The sequence below is a fragment of the Hemitrygon akajei genome, chromosome 28, assembly GCF_048418815.1.
Source record: "Hemitrygon akajei chromosome 28, sHemAka1.3, whole genome shotgun sequence".
In the NCBI taxonomy this organism is placed as follows: Eukaryota; Metazoa; Chordata; class Chondrichthyes; order Myliobatiformes; family Dasyatidae; genus Hemitrygon; species Hemitrygon akajei.
In genome coordinates this window covers 33,125,760-33,148,134 of record NC_133151.1, presented here as the reverse complement: position 1 = coordinate 33,148,134, position 22,375 = coordinate 33,125,760, and the positions used below count along the sequence as shown (strand labels likewise).

General features: G+C 42.6%; 1 protein-coding gene and 2 non-coding genes across 3 annotated transcripts in view; 1 reads left to right on the top strand and 2 right to left on the bottom strand.

Moving 5' to 3' along the window:
* LOC140717809 (uncharacterized) overlaps positions 1-22,375 on the bottom strand; it is an 845,297-nt gene that overhangs the window by 623,221 nt on the left and 199,701 nt on the right. The gene's annotated exons all lie outside the window — the stretch shown is intronic.
* trnan-guu (transfer RNA asparagine (anticodon GUU)) lies at positions 14,083-14,156 on the top strand. Its single transcript has one exon. It is a non-coding gene; the product is annotated as a tRNA-Asn (tRNA).
* Positions 15,813-15,884, bottom strand: trnar-ccu (transfer RNA arginine (anticodon CCU)). Its single transcript has one exon. It is a non-coding gene; the product is annotated as a tRNA-Arg (tRNA).

Genomic DNA, 22,375 nt, shown 5'->3' with positions numbered 1-22,375 from the left:
CACCTTCAGTGACTGATGAACAAGGACTCCGAGATCTCTTTGTATTTCTCCGTCACCCAACTCTACACCTTTCAGATAATGTAGAGGGCTGTCCGAGGTAACAGCGGGACAATGATGGGATGCAGAACTGGCTGACAAGTGGCAGATGGTGTTCAACGCAAATAAGTGTGAAGTGGTTCATTTTGGTAGGTCAAATATGATGGCAAAATAAAATTTAATGGTAAGACTCTTGGCAGTGTGGAGGATCAGAGGGATCTTGGGGTTCGAGTCCATACGACGATCAAAGCAGCTGCTCAGGTTGAATCAATGAGTAAGAAAGCGTACGGTGTATTGGCCTTTATCAATCGTGGAATTGAATTTAGGAGCCAAGAGATACTGTTGCAGGTATAAAGTACCGTGGTCAGACCCCACTTGGAGTACTGTGCTACCTTTTGGTCGCCTCACTACAGGAAGGATGTGGAAACCATACAAAGGGTGCAGAGAAGATTTACAAGAATGTTGACTGGATTGGGGATCATGCCTTATGAGAATAGGTTGAATGAACTCGGCCTTTTCTCCTTGGAGCGACGGAGGATGAGATGTGGCCTGATAGAGCTGTATAAGATGATGAGAAGTATTGATCGTGTGGATAGACAGAGGCTTTTTCCCAGGGCTGAAATGGTTGCCGAAAGAGGACGCAGGTTTAAGGTGCTGTGGAGTAGGTACAGAGGAGATTTCAGGGGTACGTTACTTACTCAGAGAGTGGAGAGTACGTGAATGCGGACAACGGTACTGGAGGCGAAAGCGTTAGGGTCTTTTTAAGAATCTTTTAGATAGGTACTTGGAGCTTAGTAAAGTAGAGGGCTATAGGTAAGCCTACTATTTTCTAAGGTAGGTGCATGTTCCGGACAACTTTGTGGGCCGAACGTCCTGTATTGTGCTGTAGGTTTTCTATGTTTCTAAGGGTATTTACTTCACATAGTCTGAAATTAAAACCGATCTCCTCACTACCTGTGCCATTCTCCACAAGACGCCCTGCTGTCAGGTACAGCTCTTGATAACCTTGCCTTACGGGTTAGTATCAAGCCCATTATCCCCTAATTAACAGAGGTAACTGGCAGCGCTGTGCTGTCAGCCTCCGGCTTCTTTACGACTTCAGCACCTGAAACTCGCGAGATCTGAATAGTGCATCATTGCGTTGAATCAGGCTGAGTGGGCCATTTGTGAAGGGTTCCCCCGCTTCTCCAAATATCTTCTGATTTCCAATGAAATGGATTCATGACCTATTGCCCATGTAAATCTCAAAAAAACATTTTAAATGGAAGCCAGTTAAATAAACGTTTGCTAAAGAAGGGTAATCCGTAAAATCGTCTGAAAATCACCCCAATGTCTCCACTACAAATGTCCTGAAATGCTCTCCCATTAGTTCACGACTTAACAAAGGCGCCTGGGGGCTCTCTGCCGTCAGCCTCTAGCTTTTCAGCTGATGGTTAACTTCCGGATGAGAAACTGTTGAGATCTAAAACGTACGTTATAACGTAGGATCTGCTAGAACGGTCCATCGAATCCCATCTCGGTCAGCGCAAATGGACTGAACTCTGACTCCAGACAATGGCTCAATCATACCATTACTCCCACTACGCAAATAAAGTCGCATTAATCATTCTGCGGCAACAGGTAGTAATTGTTTATTTTATATGCATTATTTCAGTTAACTTAACGGCGATTGTGATCCTGTCCCGTGGGAAATGTGGCCTGTCGAAATGTATCAGTCTCTACCTTGTGGCCATGGCGGGAGCCGATCTGACGGTGGTCGTCGTCGTTATTATGTTAGAGAGGATAAATTATATCTATTTATTTGCAAAGTTCTTGCTTGTAACTCCAGCGTGCTCTGTGCTACTTGTCCTAAGTGTCGCAACCAGGGACTGTTCCGTTTGGTTGACAGTTGCGTTTACTTTCGATCGCTGTGTCGCCATCTGCTGTGAGAAGCTGCGGAACCGATATTGCACCGAGAGAACAGCGACTGTGGTGGTGACAACAGTGAGTGCAGCGTGTTGTGTCAAGGCCATTCCATTTTACTTTGCAGTGGATCGATGGCGTTGTGTCCCCGTAGCTGAATACTTCACATCACCCCTGTGGAAAGCCTACGAGATTTTTGACAGCATCACAATGCCGTTATTACCAATCAGTTTAATTGCTGTCTTTAATGTTTCAACTGTGAAACGGATTATTGCAACAAATAGGGTTCGGCAGGGACTTAGGAAAAACAGCAAAATTCGCAATGATCCAGAGGTGGCAAACCGGAGAAAGTCCATGGTCCTGTTGTTCGCTCTTTCAGCCAACTTTATATTGCTTTGGATGCCCTATGTCGTACATTCTATGACGTGGCAAGTCGAAAACTACTCATACACAGACAGATATTTTAGCAAACCGACATATGTCCTGCAGCAATGTGGGTTTATGTTGTCTTTTCTCAGTACCTGCACTAACACGTGTATCTATGGACTGACACAGAGAAAATTCAGGGAGGAGATGAAGAATGGAGTGATGTACCTATTTGGAGCAACGAGAAAGATTTGCAAATAAAATATACGCACGATTATTCGATTTTGCTAGTTCAAAACAAATATGTGGAAGAATATTTGATTTGAGATAAAATGCGAACGATCAGCAGGGACTAATCAACAGACATTAAATTGTTATTTTCACGGAAGGATTATTGACTCGAATATCAAGAAATTGTATTCTGGCTTCGTGGACTACAAGATACCTGAGCATATGGGGAAGAATTTGTCAAATCCTTTCAGTAAACACACTGCTGACAAGATCACCACATATTATGATAAATATTTATTATATATATATATATATATATATATCCCTTGTATGTTCCGAATATTGTCATTCTGTGCCTTAGTTTTACGGCGTATTTGTTTAATTTTATTACCTCCGGAAGTCGGCGTCTAACGGTAATATCCAAATTAAAAATTTCCCTTGTTGCAATACCCCTCACAGTAACATGTCCGTGCCTGAATTGTTGGGAATAAAGAGGTTGCAAAAGTTCCTTTATATTGACCAGTCACGAGTGATCAGTTGAAGCTTGCTTGGTCGTTGCACTGACGTAATGCCGAAGCATTTCATGTAATTTAGTGTGAGCTTCTGGTGCTTCTCGTGTGCTGCTATGCTTTGGTGATTAAAGCTAGAATTATTTTCATCTGCACTTATCGATAAGACCTAAAACCATCCGATGCAGGTTCAAAATGAGCGCATTTGGCCAGTCGAGTTCAATCATGGGGGATCCATGCATCCTCTCAGCCCGAACCTCCTGCCTTCTCACCGCAGCTTTCGTGCTCTGGCCAATAAAAAATCTATCAAAATCTGCTGTACATATACACAGAGACTTGGTCTCCACAGCTGCTCGTGGCAATGTGTTCCAAAGTTGCTCCACACTGGCTCAGAAAAAAAAACCGCCTCATATCCAGCCGTAGAACTATCAAACGCTATTCATAAAACAATCATTCAATCCTCAAGTCATTTCCGTGAACCTTCTTTGAACCCTCTCCGGTTTAGTATTTCCTTTCCTGGATATGAGGCTCAGGGCTGCTGACAATACTCCACGTGAGGTTTCACCGGTTGTTTATAAAGTTTCAACATGACGTCCCTGCTGTTTTATTCTAATTCTATTGTAGTGGATGCAAACATCGCATTTACCTTCCTTACTACAGACTCAACCTGCAAATTAACCTCTGGGAATCCTGCACAAGGACGTCTAATACCTTTAAGCCTCAGTTCTTTTTATTTTGCATTTTTCTCTCTATTTAGGAATGAACAAAGCTTTTCATTTCTTCTACAAAGTGCATAACGACACTGTATTCTATCGTCCATTTTTTTGTCAATCGCTTAATCTGTCTAAGTACTTCTGCAGCTCTTTTACCTGCCCCTACATATATAGCTTCATATCCTATGCAAACTTTATCACAAATCCATCAATTGCCTCATCCAAAAGATTGACATGTAAACTAAAAGGTATAGCTCCCAAGACAGACAGATACCTGTGGAACAACGCTAGTCACCACCAACTAACCAGGAAAAAAAAGGCTGCCTTTGTGCCTCCTGTTTTCCTCAAACCATTCAGTCACTGTTTTATCCATGGGCTTGTAGAATCTTTCCGGTAAAGCCATGGGCTTGTAGGGTGTTAAGCAGCCACATGTGTGGCACCCTGTCAGGCAAGATTTTCCCTTGATGAAACCAAGATGACGAATGCCTATTATATCATGTGCCTCCACCTACCTCAAGTTTTCATCGTACATAATCGACAGCAGCATCGTCGCACAACCTACTTCGCCTATAGCCAATCTCCCTTCTTGAAATGTGGTACGACAATTGGAATTTTCGAGATTTCCGAAGTCTTTACAGCATCACGTGATTGTTGAAAGCTCATTGCTAATGCATCCACGATATCCTCAGAGACCTCCGGGCTACATAACTCTCTTTTGTTAGTTGCACCAAGGAAAATAACACGAAACTCATTGGGCATCCGCCGTGACAGCCTGGAAAACTAGCCTCGTCACGAACCAGGAACTAATGCGAAAGAGTGGTGTGTTAATTGGATGTCCGGGTACAGAAGGGCTCACTGGATCACTCCGGTGTTAGTTCGTTAACTGCAAGCAATGCTTAACAGACATACGCGATTCGTCCGCTCTTGCGTCAAACACTGGCAAGAGAAGATGCCCCCATTCTGACCTGAATGTCTGTTGGTGGTGGTGGCATCCGTCGGTCTCGAGATTTTCCAGTTTCCAGGGCGCAGGTCTGGGCAGGGTATTATGGGAGACCGGCAGTTGCCCAAGCTACCCTCTCCACACCACCGATGTTGTCCAAGGGAAGGGCACTACATGCATCTGGGCACAGGTGATGTCGCAGAGCAATCTGTTGTTAAGTGCCTTGCTCAATGACACAAACACGCTGCCTCAGCCGAGACTCAAACCAGTAACCTTCAAGTTACTAGTCTGATGCCTTGCCCACTAGGCCACGCGCAATGTTATTGAGATGGAAATTACACCACCAGGACTCATTGTCTGAACAACTGATGCAGGGATCGATTTATCGATTATGAACCTGAGTAGTGTTTTGTTGATTCCAACCTCACTCCGGATCCATCTTCAAAGAATGGCCTTTATATTATCTACCAATAATGTTGCCCTCACTCGCATCTCCTCAGTTTCATGGCCATCCGTCCGCAACAAATCTGTCCGCTTACCGAACAAGGATACAGTTCCTCTTCTGCTTACCCTGCATTCTATAAGCCTCAGCATTCAGCACGTCATTCTACATAACTTCCGTCGTCTTCAACGTGACACTACCACCAATCGCATCCTTACCACCCATTTCCCCTCAGCACTCTCCGCATTCTGTAGAGACGACTCTTCCCGTGATTACTTCGGATATCGACCCTAACCACGGATTTCCCATCTGTGACCTAAACCTGAACGCGGTAAAATCACTACAATTGCCCATTCATGTCCTCCCTCAACCATTCAGGCCCCCAAAGAGTCCGTCCAACTGAGGCAACATTTGGAACTGGCAGGTTCACCTGCATGAAGTAGTCCCGGTGCGGCCATTTTTACATCGGTTAGACGCGACATAGACTAGATATAGCAGATGACGGTTTAGAGCCATTAAACTCTGTGTAATGAGGTCAGTAGGCATCCTCTGTACCACTCTGCTAATGTGAATGTAGTATCGCTGTGCCATGAATGTTGTGCGTCTGTGCTGCTTGAGGTGGCGAATTGTGCTGTGTTCATGTGTGTATACACCTTGTGAGGCATTTTAAAACTAACGACGTTTTAACCGAGAAGTTAATACATTCAAACCCGAGGTCCCAATATCTTCACAATCTAGTCCGTTGAATAGATGATCAGAAACTGTTCAGTATTGGATCAGCAGTGCACCTCTTCTTGTGAAACGCAGCTCTCGGCACTATGCACAAGAGATGCTGACTTGGTTTCTCCATTGCAAGAACTTACCACAAATATAACAATATCTCCACCGGGATTCAATGGCTGCTATAATCTTCAGGTTATCACATCCAGGCTATTTAGTGACAAATGGAGAGATATGACATATCACTAATGCTTTCGACTCTCAATGAAATGCGGGGGCAGTTTTCAGATTTCCCCACTGTGCAAGGGTCTGTTTTTTTTTTAACTCTCCCGCGGGGGACGGTTGACCCACGGGGGGTTTGGATTCATCTGGGATTTTCGAGCCATTTTGCAAAATTCGTGATCATCAACATGGAGGATTACACCTGGGACTTCATGAATAGGAATCCTGTACTTGCTCACCCTCTGAGCTGAATCTCCATTATCAAAGCTATGTTAAATGATCTGACTGTCCCTCCGATTACGTCTGGTGCACGTCTGAGATCCGGGCAATCTCACAATGCCGGTTTTAGTGAATTTTGAGGTGCCCTGTGCAGAGAAACGTAAATGGGAGAAACGTACATAATTCACAATCACCGTCATTGAGTTGGGGTTTTTCTTTAAGAGATGGGTCTGACGTCATGACGTCCTACTTAAAGATATATAGCGCAATTTGTGTTAAGCTTTTGAAGTTCAATAAAAGGCCTGTCCTCATTTCATTTACGAGAACCTGCAGGACGGTCTTCTATCCTGAGTCTATGCCCTCTGGTTCTAGAGTTACAACTAAAATGTATTTAATGCATTTCAAAGGGACCTGCCCACATAGTTCTGAATTCCAATGCGTACAGGCTTGTGGTTTTCAATCGATCCTCAGATATGAAGCAATCATATTGGACAGAAACAACATTATGTGATTATATTAATCCCACAATATGTTGCTCAAAAAGAAGTCTCTCATAACACAGGTCCTCCATTCCCAACAATATAGAAAAGGGAGGTTTAGATAGGGTGAATGAAAGAAAGCTATTTCCATTAATATTGGACAGGGATACAAGCAGAGGTCATGGGTTAAGGGTGAAAAGTAAAAGTTCAGAGGACCATCAAAAGTCATCACTCGAGCTGCCTGAGCATTCCATCTTGCTTTTGTATTCCCGTGTTCGTGTCATGATTTCAAATATTAGATTTGTCTTCCTTATCACCGGCTCGAACCTCAAGTTACCCTTTAGAGACACCGAAGTACCTTTGCATGTCTGGATTTTGAATTTTCACCCCACTTAGGAAATAGCCTAAGTCTTTACTGCGTAAGTGCACATCCCTGCTCTATATTGCACTCTGCACTTCTTTGACCATTTTGCAATCTGTCTTCGTCCTTCTGCAGTCTCCCTGACTCCTCACACTATCTGAAGCTCCATCTACATTTAAATTGTCTGCAAACCACATCACAAAGCCATCAATCTGTCACCCAAATTACTGACTGATAACATGAAAAGAAGTAATTCAGCAGTCCCCAAAGGCAGCCACACATTTCATCCACCTGTCTTTTCGAGCCTCCTGCATTGATGTAAATGCATTTTAAGACTGCCTGCCACTCTCGTTTACACCTTTCGGAGCATCACCAGATAGTGAGGACAATATGAGAGAGGTTGAAGTTCTAGAGCATGTTGATATTAAGGGGGTGGAGGTGTTGGAGTTGCTAAAATACATTAGGACCGAATAAGTCCCCGGGGTCTGACGAAATATTCCCCAGGGTGCTCCACAAGGCGAGGAAAGAGATAGCTCAGCCTCTGGCCAGGATCTTTATGTCCTCGGTGTCCACGAGAATGGTATCGAAGGATTAGAGGGAGCCGAATGTTGCCCCCTTGTTAAAAAAAAGGTAATAGTGATAGTCCAGGTAATTATAGAGTCGTGAGTCTTACATCTTTAGTGGGAAAGCTGTTGGAAAAGATTCTTACAGAGAAGGATCTATGAGCATTTAGAGAGTCAAGGTCTGATCAGGGACAGTCAGCATGGCTTTATGAAGGGCCGGTAGTGCCAACCAAGCCAGATCGATTTCTTTGAAGAGGTGACCAGGCATATAGATGAGAGAAGTGCAGTGGAAGTGGACTACATGGATTTTAGTAAGGCATTTGAAAAAAGTTCCACACTTTAGGCTTATCTGAAAGTTAGAAGGCCTGGGATCCAGGGAGGTTTGGCCAGGTGGATTCAGAATTAGCTTGTCTGCAGAACGCAGAGGGTCATGGTGCAGTGACTACATTCGGGGTGGAGGATTGTGGCAAGTGGTGTCCAACAATGATCGGTTCTGGGACCCCTACTCTTTCTGAATTTTTATTAACGACCTGGATATGGGGGTAGAAGGGTGGGTTGGTAACATTCAAAACGACGCAAAGATTGGTAGTGCTGTGGATAGTGTAGAGGATTGTCAAGGATTGCAGAGAGACATTGATAGGGTGCAGAAGTGGGCTAGGAAGTGGTCGATGGAGTTCAACCCGGAGAAGAGAGAGGTGGTACACTTTGGAAGGACAAAATCCAAGGGAAAGTACAAAGTAAATGGCAGAATACTTAGTAGTGTGGAGGAGCGGAGGGATTTGGGGTTATATGTCCGTGGATCCCTGAAATTTGCCTCACAGGTAGGTAGGGTAGTTAGGAAAGCTTTTGGGATGTTAGCTTTCTTAAGTCGAGGGATCGAGCTAAAGTGTCGAGAGGTAATGAAGCAACTCTATGAAATTCTGGTTAGGTTACACTTGGAGTACTGTGTCCAGTTCTTGTCGCCACACTATAGGAAGGATGTGGAAACATTGGAAAGAGTACAGAGGAGATTTGCCAGGATGCTGCCTGTTTTAGAGAGTGTGCATTACGATCAGAGATTAAGGGAGCTAGGGCTTTACTCATGGAAAGAAGGAGGATGACAGGAGACATGATAGAGGTATAGAAGATGATAAGATGAATCGATAGATTGGGCAGACAGCCCCTCTTCCCCAGGGCATCACTGCTCAACAAAAGAGGACATGGTTTTAAGGTAAGGGGTCGGAAGTTCAAGGGGGATATTAGAGGAAAGTTTTTTACTCAGAGAGTGGTTTGCGCGTAGAATGCACTGCCTGAGCCTGTGGTGGTGACAGATACACTAGTGAAATTTAAGAGACTACTACACAGATATATGGAGGAATTTATGGTGGGGGGATATATGGAAGGCAGGATTTAAGGGTCGGCACAGCACTGTGGGATGAAGGGCCTGTACTGTGCTTTACTATTCTATGTTCTACGTTCTATGTTCTGTGTTCTAAATCGGCAGGATATTGCTTCCACTCCGTTTTAGGGTCATTCGATCTCTTGTGTATAAGTCCCTCCCTGCTCCAGAACCAGATGCAGTCATCACAGTTGAAACTGAAATCTTGCCCCCGCATTGGCTTCTCTGTCACATATTCATCTAACTGATTATTCTATTTCTATCCTCACCAATACGTGTCAGAGGGAGTAATCTAGAGACTACTGCTCTTGAAGTTGTATTTTTTAAGCTGTCTCCGAATTCCCTCTGCTAACTGTGCACAAGTTCAAACTTTTTTTTACCATGTTATATGTACCACGAGCATTTTGGATTTTCTTTTCTAGTTTCAACATGTTCCTGGCACTGGTACACAGGCGACAACACCGTATCCTCGTATCCTTTTTAGAGCCACTGAATCTTTAGCCTTTTCTCAACTACTGACATACCTGATCTCTTCCTTCTCTGCCTGGAATCAGACACTGTCAGTTCCAGCAGCGTGGATAATGCTGTTTTGCCCTGATAGGTCATTCCACCGTCAGTATTCAAAACGTGTACTTGTTGTGAGAGGAGCAGCCACTGGGAGATCCTGCACTCACGGAATCTTCCCCTTGTCTTTCTGGCTGCTCACTAAACTTATACGCATCCTCCAACTTTGGTGTGACCATCTCACTAATGATCTGGTCTCAGCATCCCAGACGATGCTTGGTCCGTCGATCTCCACGTCCATTTCCTTCACACGGTCAGTCAGGAGCTTGTGCACTTTCCTCATGTGGCGTTATCGGGGACACTGACAGACTTCCTGATCTCGCACATCCTGAGGCAGAGCATGACACTGCTCTAACTGTCATGCTCCAATAGGGAGAGGAATTCTGAAAAAAAAAGGGTTTGAAATTTGAATTCTCACACTACAACACGTTGTCTGCCAGTCCACTGCCCATATTTTCAGCTGGCCTATGTTCTGCTGAAACTTTTGGCAACGTTCCTCACTAACCCATTCTGCACAAATTTTCTGTGTCAATGACGTAGTTTCCTGTTTTGTCTGTATAGCCCTTGTTGAACAGGGGCACAATAATGGCTCATCTCCCGTCTTTTGCAGCAACATGTGTAAATAGAAAAAAAGACTATAAGGATCTCTGTGAAGGGCCCAGCAGTCTGTTACCTTGCCACATTCAATACCCTGCGATAAATCCTATTGAATGTCGTTGGTTTATCCAACTTAATGTTCTTTAAGAGTCGCAGCGCTCCCACCAGTTGTTGACAACATTCGATGGAATATCATTGTATTCATGATCTTTCTTTCAGCCATGAATTTCTCTTTGATGATTACTGCACTGAAGTATTTATTTTGTGCTTTTACAGTTCCTCACGCTCCAGGCATACGTTCCCTCCTCTGCCCTTGAGTTGTCCTACATCCGTATCTTTATAATGTCTGGTACCATGGCATTCTTTCCAATTTTGCTCAGCTAAATCATGCTCTCTGCCCCATCATCATTTAACACTAATGGTTCTCTGTTTAATTTGCATATTGCTGAATAGTTATCAAGACCTTTGTCTAGGGAACATAGAGGTCCTTTTTTATTGCATTTGCAACAACTCTGATAAATCAATCTTCTCCAGACTTGCATCCGTGTCTTTCCCCCTCATAGAAACAGTTTGAATTCTGAACCATTTGTCTTTAAATATCTCTCACAGTTGAAATGTGAGTCTATCTATTCACAGCTGCTCCCAGTCGCTACTCTCCACAGGTCCTACATAACATAGTTGCCATGAGCTTGGAACACACACTAAATGCTGGCGAAACTCAGTATTTGTGGCAAATTGTAAACAGATGCTATTTCGGTTCAGGTCCTTTATCCACCATGGAAAAAGTAGATGAGAATTCACAGTAAAAAGGTGGAAGAAGGGAGGAAAAAGTACACGGTGGTAGGTGATCATTAGCTTGCTCCCGTTTGGCAAATTCCCCAAAATTCTGTTCTTCTTTGTGGATGACTTATGAAAATGGTATCCTATTGAAATAAATCAATTGCAATCACTTTCCCCAATGTAGGGTTTCTTAAATAGCCCTAATTTCGCTGCCTCTACCATCACTCCTAGCAGCGAATTTCACACATATTCTGTGTTTAAAAATTCACCTCAGACATCTCGCCTACACTTTTCTCCAATCAACTTAAATTTATGTCACGTCGTTTTAGCTGCTTCCAACATGGGAAAAAATTACTGTGATAGGCTAGCTGCATCCATAACTGATCTCTGGCTATTCCATTCAACAGTATTGGTATTTCCATACCGGACCCTTGATGCAACCACTCAGGATATCCTCTTCTCCACTCCACATCTAGAGACGTTTGCAGAGTTTTAGATTATATGCTAAATTTGCTACAAACCCACATAGTATAGCCTGTAAATGCTTGTAAATTTTTCTAGGCTGCCTAAAATAAATCAGCTGCTCTCATCCTCCACACAGGGAATCCCAGTCAATATTGTTCAAATTACAGTTACACACCCCATTGTTGTTTTTTGCATCTCTCCGTAACCTGCCTATGTTTATGAGACCCTTTAGCCTGCTGGCATTACAAAAACATTTGCAAGTTGAAGCACGCAGCATTTCAAGTTTTTCCATTATCAACACGTCATTACATCCCGAAAAACACTCATTGGGAGGGATATGTTTGATAGCATCCATGAGTTGCAGACCAGACTGACTTTTGATATCATCAGTGGGCACTGAATCATTGTGAGATATCGATTGTGGAACACGATTCAAACTATCCAGTCTTCCTATCTTCTGGTACTACTTTCCCACTGTCCTATTCTCCACTCTCTTCCAACAGCTCAGCAGATAATTTCCCTTGATCTACCTGTCCACTTGCTGTTTGAGCTCTCTGACAGTTAGTGCAGAAATTAAATTATTGTCATGTGGAGCTTTGATCTGTTGCCCACTGTCCTCAAATCATTGGCCAAGAAACTGAACAATGCAGCACAGAAACACTCCCCTCAGCTCACGTTGTGTGTGTCGACATTGATGCCAGTTTAACCAATCTGTTTGCATATATGTGGTTTGTGCCCCGAACGGACTGAATCCCAAAAAGTTGTACACATTTTAGTACTCTTTGAAAGACCCAACAGCACCTTCTGCTTAGTATCAAAATATCTGAGAATATCACCATAGCCACTTCTCGATTTCCTCCATTTACTTCTCCTTCGTACACAGCAATGAATGCAAAGTATTAATTTTCTACCTCGCATGCTAACGCTGGCTCCAAGAATAATCTCCATTCGTTGTCCTTGAGTGATGCGCTCCTCTCCCCAGAATGCTGTTGTTTTCAGTGTATTCATAAAGTGTCTTGTGATTCTAGTTGATCCTCCTCACTGAGGACATTTACTGGTCAAATTTCACTCTCCTGTGTTACCGTATGACTTGTTATTTGCTTCCTGTAAAGTTCCTCCATGACCCCGCCCAACGTCAGCTTCTGAAACCTTACATATAACTCCTCTGACATGTTTAACTAAATACAATATTTCCCATCATCCTAACTTTCTGAACATTCCAATCTTTCTCCACCTTCCTCACAGGGACAGGGAGGTCTTGGATTCTGACTGGCTGGATTCTAAGGGACTTTCACATGCGAGACCTGTATTTAACCAGTAAAATCGGCTCTCAGACTACTGTCTACGATTCCAGCCCATTTATGTTGTACTTTGTCTTAACAAAATTTGCATTTTCCACCTGCAGGTCAAGTCTTATCCTTATCAATAGCTGCCTGAAAACCTCCAGAATTATACTCTTTAAATTTTTCTCAATGAAACTCCTAATATCTTACGAGGCTTATTTCCCGTCTACGCCATGTATGACTCCTCCTTGGTTGAACATCTACATATTGTTTCTAGAAACCTTCCTGAACACAACGAACAAATAATGTCCTATCCAAGCATCAGGTGGTAAGTGCGTCCCAGTCTTTCTGGGAAGATTATTCACACACTACAGCTACTCTATGTTTTATACCAGTCTATAATTTGCCAATGCATCTGCTAATCTCTCTTACTGGTTATTGGGAAGCCTATAACATAATCCCAACACAATAATTGCACCTGTCTTATTCCCCAGTTCTACCCATATTGTCTGACTGCATGAATCTCAAGGATAACCTCAACTTTTTGACATTCTGTTTGATGAGCACCACGTCTCCCCGAGATATATTTCTTCCATCTGTACTGTCTGAATCTCCGGAATCCAGGAATGTTTCTTTTTATCGCTGCTCTTCTCTCAGCCAGATCTCTGTATTGGTTGAATTACCGTGAAATATACTAATCCAGTATCTAAATCCCTTTTCCTTAACTGTTCTACACCCTGCACTGAAATAAACACATTTCTGCCCTTCTGTGCCACTATGCTGATTAGCGTGGCCCCATCCCGATTTCCTGTTGGAGATCTTCGACCTTGTCTCTACCTTCAACTCAATGCTACATGCTGACCTGACATGTACAGACACAGAACCAGGCCCAGACATGTAGACACAGGCACAGACATGTGCAGACACAGAATCAGACCCAGACATGTACAGTCATAGGCACAGATATATACAGACACAGAACCAGTCCCAGGCATGTACAGTCACAGGTAAATACCCAGGCCATGACATGTACAGATACAGGCACAGACATAAACACATACATGCATACATACACATAAAAAAGCGCAGCATTCACAGTTCGACAATTGATTATACTTCCTGTAGCAGAGTGGCGTTGCTGAAGCGTGCTGGGCCCATAACTCAGAGGTCAATGGATCGAAACCATCCTCTGCTATATTCTCTGTTGGTGGCAGCAGGTATTCAACCTTGTGTTTTAAAACACTATGAAGCTATAACAAGAAATCACATTTCAATTGCAATTTGTCATTTATTCATACTCCTTTAAATACTCGTCTCTGTTGCGCAATCGGTGAGCGCGTTCGGCTGTTAACCGAAAGGTTGGTGGTTCGAGCCCACCCAGGGACGCTAGTGATCCAATAGTTTTATTTTCTCTCGTACAAGAGAAAGTGTGCAGCAGCATCTATGGAATAAAGTACACAGTCGATTTTTCAGGCCGAAAACCTTCAGGATCACGAAGCAGCCTGGCCTTCTGAGTTTCTCCAGCACTTTGAGTCTTTTGCTTGGATGTCCAGCATCTGCACATTATTCCCGTCTGTGATTCGACTGCTACACTGCGAAGTCTCTTCCGTCGAATTGAATTGAATGGACTTTATTAATTACATCCTTCACATACATGAGGAGTAAAACTTTTTCCGATACGTCACTGTCTAAATGTGCAATGTACAACTTATAGTAATATGTAATAAATTGTATGTACAACAGGACAGTCAATATAACATAGAAATACGATTGTATCAGCGTGAATTAATCGGTCTGATGGCCTGGTTGAAGAAGCTGTCCCGGAGCCTGTTGGTCTTGGCTTTTATGCTGCGGTACTCTTTCCCGGATGGCAGCAGCAGGAACAGTTTGAGGTTGGGGTGACTCGGGTCCCCAACGATCCTTCAGGTCCTTTTCACACACCATCTCTTTAAATGTCCTGAATAGTGGAAAGGTCACATCAACGGATGCGCTAGGCTGTCCGCACCACTACCTGCAGATCCTACGATTGAGGGAATTACAGTACCCAGCCCAGGCAGTGTTGCATCCAGTCAGGATGGTCCCCTGTAGAAAGTCTTTAGGATTTGGGGACCAATATTACATTTTTTCAACGGTCTGAGGTGAAAGAGACGCTGTTGTGCCCTTTTCACCACGCAGCCGGTATGTACAGACATCGTGAGGTCCTCGCTGAAGTGTATGCCAGGGAACTTAAAGCCCTTCACCGTCTCAACCCCAGATCCATTGATGTCAATAGGGGATGTCTACTCTGAAGAAGTTTGAATCTTCCCATCGATGAGAGTTCAGTGACACCCTCTCTCACTGCTCCCCCTCTGTGATCTCAGCTCTTTTTTTCTTCAGCGTTTCATTACCAGCTGGGAAACTGCGCTGTCCAGAGGCCGGCGCTCCCTACTGCTGCCGTAATGGGCTCAGTGGGAATTGAATCTGTTCTACGTGTTTCAGTCACATATACCGAAATACTGTGAAACGCTGCTCATCCTCACTTTTCATAGAGATCATATCATTACACAGTGTATTGGGAGAGAACACGGTGAAGCAATAACAAAATGCAGAATAAAGTGTAACAGCGACAGGGAAAGCACGCGGCAGGTAAATAATAAGGTGAGGCTTCACACCGAGGTGGATTGTGAGGTCAAACGTCCATCCTATCTTACGGGCAACCGTTCAATAGACACAACAGTGGGACTGAAACTGGCCCTGAGACTGTGAATTGTGCTTTCAGGCTTTTGTACCTTCTGCCAGATGGAAGAGGGGAACGAAGGAATATCCGGGGCGCGTTGTATCTTTGTTCAGGAATATGTATGTTCGATTTAACCAGAAAGTGTGCGTTTCCTCGTGCCGAGCCCTTGGAACTAACGGAATTCTTGGGTCTAATGTTGTGCTTTTCTTTCAGTTTGGTGTCTTCGATCATACTACATGAGGGCTCCATCTGATCCATTGGAGTGAATTTCATTCACAGCAAATTGCCCGTGAATTTTGCGTTCATAGTGTTAAAAGTGTACAACCTGCGATGGCCGGGAATCGAACCCGGGTCAACTGCTTAGGAAGCAGCTATGCTCACCACTATACCACCATCGCACCCTGATACAAACGAGATTCGGTTACTGAATGTTCTCTTGTGCTATAAGATTCTGTCACTCGATTATCAGTTTCTGGACTGTTTTTTGAAGGATCATGCCTCTCTCTGTTGCAGTTCCTATTCAGACCAGTGGATGTCGCGACGTTCCGACAGACCGGAGAAACACAGCACCTGGGAAAGGAGTGAAGGGAGAATCGACCCGAGAGATTCGAAGGGCTGCAAATGGTTTTCTGCTTTTCGTATCAGAAAGTGGGAAAAAACTGCTGATACGAGGAGGGGATGAGTAAAAGGCGCCAGCTCTACACTCAACGAACAAACATCAAAGTGACGTTATTAGCTCCCCTAAAGCCTGACATCCGTATGACAGATTCCACACTCTTGTTGATTCCTCGTTAGTTCAATACCCTACTGTCACGCAGGAGACTGGGGTTTAATTTACCAATGGGGAGACCATTTACCTGCTTCAAATGAACCCGGTATTAGAAGATGGGATAATCTAGTGTGCAAATAGTCCGGAACTGGAGAGTTTCCCGAGAACAAGGGACGTTCTGTTCAGCGTTTTTTTAAATCAATTTTCCATCATCGTGACTGTATCTCAACGCCGTTGTCGTTACACTCAGTGACTGAATTCTTCACTCCGAAACATTTAACAGGGGCTGTTGCTGAGAGATATGAACTCCCGCACTTTCCCAGCACTCCTGCCGACTCTCTCAGTTTCTCTCCGTGACTGTGTGGAGAAGAGTGGCAAAGGAACAACTGAAACACTTTGGAGAGAACGAGACCATGCGGACGTGTTTACCGCCGGGTTTAAAGCTACCCTGCCCTCACGCAACCCAGGACCCTCCGATCAGACGCTCAAAAAGTGCACTGGAGGAAAGTACACTTAAATTTTGTGACGTTAGTACAACACGGGTTGTGTGGCTCCGCCTCTAGACCTGATTGACAGCAGAACACATAGAAAAGGGTTCGAGTTGCTGACAGTGGCGGTTGATGATGCTGCCGCAAATGTTGGGAAATAATGTAGGTACAAGTGGGGAGTGGCGAGTATCTGGAAAAGGAACTGGAAATGAAGCGTTCTAGTGAGAGCGGTAGAGGTTGGAATGAAATTGAATCTGGATCTGGAAAACGGAAAAAAGTAACATAAAATGGGAATGATTTCTACTGATCGAGAGGAAGGGCTGGATATTTTGGGAAAAAAAATGAAATACCACTACAAGGTACAGTATTGTTTAATTTTGACCCGGAACAAACTTCTTTCATCAAACGCATTAAATTAACTGCAGCAACACACAAATTGCTGGAGGCACTCAACAGGCCAGGCAGCATCTATGGAAAAGAGTTCAGTCGATATTTCGGGCCGAGACGATTCATCAGCCCCTATTTCCTCCAGCAATTTGTGTGTCGTGTGGAATTCCAGCATCTGTACGCTTTCTCGTTTGAAATTAACCACAAAATTGACATCTGCTTTAGGGAATATAGGTTGTGCTCAAACCTTCAGAAGCGTTTAATAGCGATTACTTATGATTTGATTACGAAAATACGTCTAGGTACACCTGATAAAATTAAGAATGAGTGGGAAAGAGAACTTCAAATATGTTTATCTACAGAGAAATGGGAGAAAATTCTTAAACTAGTTAATACTTCTTCAATGTGTGCCAGACATGCTTTGATGCAATTTAAGGTGGTTGATAGAGCTCATATGTCCAAGGATAAGTTAGCTCGTTACTAAGCTCATGTAAATCCTGTTTGTGATAGATGTAATTCTGAAGTAGCTTCATTGGCAGATATGTTCTGGTCTTGTCCTCTTCTCGGAAAATGTTGTAAAGGTATTTTTGAGATTATTTCAGGAGCTCTGTGTGTTGATTTACAACTTCATCCTATTAGGTAAATTTTTGGACTACCAGTGATAGACTTCAGTCGCTTATCCCCATCAGCTTGTCGTTTAATTGCATTTGTGACATTAATAGCCAGAAGATCCATTTTACTTAAATAGAAAGTTTCCGATCCCCCTACCACTCCTCAATGTTTTTCCCAAACGATAAGATGTCTAAATTTGGGAAAAAATAGCAGTGGTACTATGGACCCTTCGGTTGAATTTGAAGGAACTTGCAGGCCATTTGTTCAATATTTTCATATGATGTCATCGACCCTTTCTGAATCCTTTTTTTAGTTTTTATTTTGTTCATGTATAGAGGAGCAGAGTTAACAACAAATTATAATTTTAACCGATGAAAAATGGCAGCCCATTCTTTGATTTATTTATTTTAGTTTTTCATAGTCTCGGTTTTTTTTTCTTTCTTTTTATAAATATATTTTCTTCATGGTTAATTACTAAGAGATTGGGAGGCAAAACACCATTTGCTATTTTAAATATGTTTTTACATGTCAACCGTTATTAATGTAATCCTGATCTCTATCTACCATTATCAATATTAATATGCTTATTAATTTGAAATGTAGTAAAAAGATCTAAAAAGAAAGAAAGAGGGGGGATGTGCTAATCGTGAGTCAGGATAAGAAAGTGTGAGAAGGCTGGAGATGTTCCAATGGAGATTTTGATGGATGAGATTAAATCATTAAATCTCATTTACTGGGAGCCAGGGTAAAGAAGGTAAAGAGATCACAAGTTGTCAGAAATGGAGAAAAGATGGAGTGTTTAACTGTATTGATATGTTAGTTATAATATACGAGCTTATATTCCACCCCTTCCTCGATGTTACCAATGTCAAAGGTTTGGGCATGTTGTGGCAGTATATCATGGGAGACTAAGGTGTAGAGAGTGTGGTGGGAACATAAGTATGAAGATTGTGAAGCTGTAAAGTTTAATTGTTGTAATTGTGAGGAGAACATAGTGCAGTTAATAAGGATGTGAGGTGCTTAAGAAGGCAGCTGGTTGATTAGGTTAAAATACATTTAGATGTGTTTTATGCAGAGGCCTTGCAAAAAGTTAAACCAAATGTTGATCAAATATTACCAGTTGGGAAATAGAATGTGAATTCAGTGGCTATATGTCGTATTACTAAAGTTTCATTACTATACATACTTTGCTAGTTGATAAAATGAAGTTTGTGATGTTTATAAAGGATGTGGTGAATTGTACTGCCCAGTTATCGTACTGAGAAAATTAAAATTATTGTCAAAGCTGCTGAAAAGTATCTACTTATAACTGGTGCAATGTGGGAAACTGTAAATGATGCTTCAATAGGCAGGGTATCTCTACTTCAGTCTCGTTCTGCGGATAGAAAATGGGATTAAGAATATTGTTGTGGAATGCGAGAAGTCTGATTGTCAAGACTTTAAGACATTTATTTCGGATTAACCAGGTTAATAACAATATCATATCTATTCAGGAAACCTGGTTGTTACCACGTTTATGTTTTCCTTTGCCGCATTATATTGTAATTCGATGTGTTTGGTTAATTGGTAAAGGGGGTGGTGTTGCAAGTTTAATAAAGAGAGGAATCGGACAACGAGTTGTGGATGTAAATACAGTGTATGAGGCACTTGTAGTAGATGTATTTGATTACACAGGTAGGGGTTTTAAAGCGGTAAATCTCTTGTGGAAAGCTTTTGATTGATTTGTTGGAAGGTATATGTAGAGATAGAGGGTGGAAGGGTCTCAAGCTATCCATTCAAAGTCGGCTTCCGTGGCTTTATTGTGTTCACTTTCCAGAAGTGGCTGTTGACCTTGGTTTCACTAGAAGAGACATCAAGTCAACCAGCAGGGCTGTTACTGAGGCAGCAGAGACAGGATCATCATGGGTGTGGGCCAAGTACGTCCAGAGGGGCAGATAGTTGGACGGTATATCCATCTTTTGCAAACCCTTCAGTAGCTGCATAGACACCCGAAGAGTAGACAATCTGTTGGTTGGAAGCGACCAACAACTCTGATAGAGGCAGCTGCCAAGTTTTTAAGCTTAACGGTGACAGGTGGTGCTTTAGCATTGCTGGGCCATCACCTCGAGGGAGTCTTGATCATAAACGGCCCGAAACTATTGAGGACAGGCTGCAGATCAACTGATGATCTCACTGATGATAGCACTGGCCAGTTAACATCTTAGTCCAAGTGTATTTTCAATTCAATTCTAGCTCCAGCTCACCAAGGGTTGTATGGTGTGGGGATTTTTGTGCACATAGTTCACTGTGGGGTCATTCATGGAATGGTTTGTTGGTAGAAGAATTTTTAGGTATTTCCAATCTTTGTGCCTTAATGATGGGAGGGCTATGAGATCTAATGTTAATAATAGTCTGAAAACTGCTGTAGATTTAACTCCAGTTTCAAGCATTCTGGCTGGAGTGAGTGATGTCATGGGTGATGAAACATTGGGGAGTGATCATTATCCTATATTTATAAGCTTGTGTTTGGAGTTATATAGCGGACCATAATCTGCTTTTGGAGTTGGAAATTTGGTAAAGCAAACTGGGAGAGTTTTTACGTGATGAATGTCTGTCAGGGCTGAACATTGAAGATTATGTGGATTTCTGCAAAGAATGATTATGTCATATTATTCATTACACTGCTGTGCAAGTGTCTCCTGTTAAAAATCTCATTAATAGGAGGAAGACTGTACCATGGTGGACGGAGGAATGTGCAGAGGCAATTAGGGAGAGAAATAAGGTGGCTGGGAGAGTTGAGAATTATCACTTTTCGAGTGATCTTTTTAAGTATGAAAGGGCATAGGCTGTGGTGATGAAATTGGTGAAGGTTCTGTAAGAGGTTTTCAGGAGGTCATCTTTTGACAGTGTTGACACGATATTAAGCTTAGAGATATTTGTGGATTACTTAAGAAAATTGGGGTGGGGATTCATAGAGTTAATAACATTCCAGTATTGATTAAGGAAGGTGATTGTTGCTGAAATAGAGAAGGTTGAGTCACTGGCTTAGTAATTTGCTGCAATTCATAATCAATATAATTTAATTGAAGAGCCTAAAAGATGTAGGGATGAAATTTTATTGATACTCTGTTGTGTTGGAAGCCATTTGTAGCAATGATAGTGATGTAGAGTCTTCTTTGTGCGAATTTAAGAAAGTTTTTAATAGTACACCTCAGACGGCTACTGGAAAGGTGATATATGCTATTGTATGTTTAAGCAGATGGCTTACAACTCTTGAGAACATATTACCTTTTTTGGATTATATTTGAAGTTTAGACCATCTTGGCTCCTCAGAGAAAATGGTCCAAAACCTGGAAACGCCGATGGGATACTTCTAGTTATAGACCAACATCATTTGGGTAAAATTAAAAAACGCATGGTAATAGAACGATTGAATTTCATTTTGGGAAAGAGAGGTGAGATAGCATTTTATCAGTGCGGATTTAAAAAGGGCTGAATGACATTATATTTGGAAGTTGATATTAGGAAAGCACAGGTAAATAACGAAGTTGCAAAATGCAGTAATTTTATATTTAAAAAATCATATGATATGTTATGAAAGAATGACATTATGGAAATTTGTGGTGAGAGGAAGGCTACACATTTTTTCAAAGTTTTTTTTCATGCATGTTCCAGGCAGGTAAGGTATATTTGGGCTTCTATGTGGTGGGGAATGTGACCCACATTGTAGCAATTATTGTTTAATATTATGACTAATCATATTTTCTCTGAGATAGGTACTAGGGAGAGGAAATCACCTTTTGCAGATGAATGGATCTTAATTGATTAGAGGTAGAAAATTCAGTTTAATTGTACATAGAATGTGATTAGTGATTAATAACGTCGAACAGTGAGCAAATAGATAGAGGTTTAAGCGTTCAGTAGCTAAAACACATTATGTGTTTTACAAAGAGGATCAATAGGCTTCTTTATTGATCCATATCATTCTACTTGTTGACCTTCCCTACTCTCTGACCCATCCATTTATTCTCTCTGTGCCATTTATGCTCCATCCGTCTTGCACCTCGTTCCCGATATTTCGCCCTGAAATGCGTTTTACATTATTTAATTGTCCAGACGGACAATTCCTCCCACTGGTCGGCATTTATTTAAATAAATAACGACGTTTTCACCCGAGGTGCCATTAACTTCCTTATCCTGTCCTGATGATTGAATGACTGTCGGAGTTCCTTCAGTGTTGAACCAGCAGATCAACTAGTGAAGCGGAACTCGCGACATTAATGTACAACAAACGCTGACATCAAATGCAACAATTTCTCCGCCGGGATTAACTGTTGGTGTCACGTTCAGACCATCACAGCCGAACCAGTTAGTGACGGATGGGGAGATGTGGAGTATCGCTGATGCTTCGCCCCTCCCTGCCACACGGGGCGGTTTTTCCATTCCTGCCCCAAAGCTGTGTAACTGATACAGTAAAGGTCGGGTTTTAAATCTCCCACGTAGGACGGTGTAAAGACAGTCTGGCAGTTGCTTATCCCGTGGCCAGCTGAGTTACTCGAGCATTTTGTGAATGTTGCTCGGAATGTCGCCACCTGGGATTTCCCGCCGATTTTTCAATTCACAGGCACCAACCTGGACTTCGTTACATGCAAGC